Source organism: Coregonus clupeaformis, unplaced genomic scaffold, assembly GCF_020615455.1.
Source record: "Coregonus clupeaformis isolate EN_2021a unplaced genomic scaffold, ASM2061545v1 scaf2403, whole genome shotgun sequence".
Lineage (NCBI taxonomy): Eukaryota > Metazoa > Chordata > Actinopteri > Salmoniformes > Salmonidae > Coregonus > Coregonus clupeaformis.
In genome coordinates this window covers 75001-77257 of record NW_025535857.1, presented here as the reverse complement: position 1 = coordinate 77257, position 2257 = coordinate 75001, and positions in this window count along the sequence as shown.

The following is a 2257-nucleotide window of genomic DNA, read 5'->3' as shown; positions in this document are numbered from 1 at the left end:
CGGGAGCCAGGAGTCGGTCCATGGTTCTCCTGGTGTCCGCCGGCGGACATCCATATGGGGGGTGTCTGACCACCACCCCAATCCGAGAAAAGTGCATCAAAATCGGCCTCCGGGAGCCAGGAGTCGGTCCCTGGTTCTCCTGGTGTCCGCCGGCGGACATCCATATGGGGGGTGTCTGACCACCACCCCAATCCGAGAAAAGTGCATCAAAATCGGCCTCCGGGAGCCAGGAGTCGGTCCCATGGTTCTCCTGGTGTCCGCCGGCGGACATCCATATGGGGGGTGTCTGACCACCACCCCAATCCGAGAAAAAGTGCATCAAAATCGGCCTCCGGGAGCCAGGAGTCGGTCCATGGTTCTCCTGGTGTCCGCCGGCGGACATCCATATGGGGGTGTCTGACCACCACCCCAATCCGAGAAAAGTGCATCAAAATCGGCTTCCGGGAGCCAGGAGTCGGTCCCTGGTTCTCCTGGTGTCCGCCGGCGGACATCCATATGGGGGGTGTCTGACCACCACCCCAATCCGAGAAAAGTGCATCAAAATCGGCCTCCGGGAGCCAGGAGTCGGTCCATGGTTCTCCTGGTGTCCGCCGGCGGACATCCATATGGGGGGTGTCTGACCACCACCCCAATCCGAGAAAAGTGCATCAAAATCGGCCTCCGGGAGCCAGGAGTCGGTCCCATGGTTCTCCTGGTGTCCGCCGGCGGACATCCATATGGGGGGTGTCTGACCACCACCCCAATCCGAGAAAAGTGCATCAAAATCGGCCTCCGGGAGCCAGGAGTCGGTCCCATGGTTCTCCTGGTGTCCGCCGGCGGACATCCATATGGGGGTGTCTGACCACCACCCCAATCCGAGAAAAGTGCATCAAAATCGGCTTCCGGGAGCCAGGAGTCGGTCCCTGGTTCTCCTGGTGTCCGCCGGCGGACATCCATATGGGGGTGTCTGACCACCACCCCAATCCGAGAAAAGTGCATCAAAATCGGCCTCCGGGAGCCAGGAGTCGGTCCCATGGTTCTCCTGGTGTCCGCCGGCGGACATCCATATGGGGGGTGTCTGACCACCACCCCAATCCGAGAAAAGTGCATCAAAATCGGCCTCCGGGAGCCAGGAGTCGGTCCATGGTTCTCCTGGTGTCCGCCGGCGGACATCCATATGGGGGGTGTCTGACCACCACCCCAATCCGAGAAAAGTGCATCAAAATCGGCTTCCGGGAGCCAGGAGTCGGTCCATGGTTCTCCTGGTGTCCGCCGGCGGACATCCATATGGGGGTGTCTGACCACCACCCCAATCCGAGAAAAGTGCATCAAAATCGGCCTCCGGGAGCCAGGAGTCGGTCCATGGTTCTCCTGGTGTCCGCCGGCGGACATCCATATGGGGGGTGTCTGACCCACAACCCCAATCCGACCAAGTGCACCCAAATCGGCCTTGTGTGAGTCAGGAGCCGGTCTCTGGTTCTCCTATCGACCGCCGGCGGTCTACCATGTGGGGGTGTCTGACCCACAACCCAATCCGACCAAGAGCACCCATGTCGGCCTTGTGTGAGTCAGGAGCCGTTCCCCCTGGTTCTCATTTGGGTTACCAAGCACGAAGGGACATAGTGCAATTTCGGCCGATTTTTCCGATTTTTTCAAATAATGTTTAAAAATACTTCCCAATGAGCTAGAGGTCCCAAATTTGGTCTATTATCCTCTTTTATGATGAACTTCCATTACCTAAAAGGGTTTTTCTTAACTCGTATAGGAACATCAACCGTTCCGACCCCTATTTTTTTTTTTCACTTTTCTAACATAATTAAAATATAGTAAAAAATTTCCAAAAACGAATTAATTTATATATAAATGTGCGTCTATTCGTGCCCTTTTGCGCCAAAAAAACCCCCATCCTGATTGGACTTTTAGTTTTCGAATTATTAACGTTTTAAGTCGTTTTTTGAAAACCGAAATCGCTGGTTTTTCCCCCAAACGGCGGAGCACAGACAGGTCCAGCGGGTGGCAGGGCTTATGTCGATAATTTGGCCTGTCCCGTAGTAGCCCCACTCGGTTCCAGGTCGGCCAGACAGGTACCGGCGCGATTTTGAAAACCTCGTTTTCAGAGAATAGACTTCCATGGCGGATTCAGCCGGGGGTGATGGCAAACCTCTCGGCCTGTGCGGGTATTGGGAATCGGGCATGTTTGAGGGTTCTGGGTCCCTCAGAACCATGGTTCTAACGCTCCGAAGTGGACCATACCTCCAGGGACCTACTGGCCGTTCCC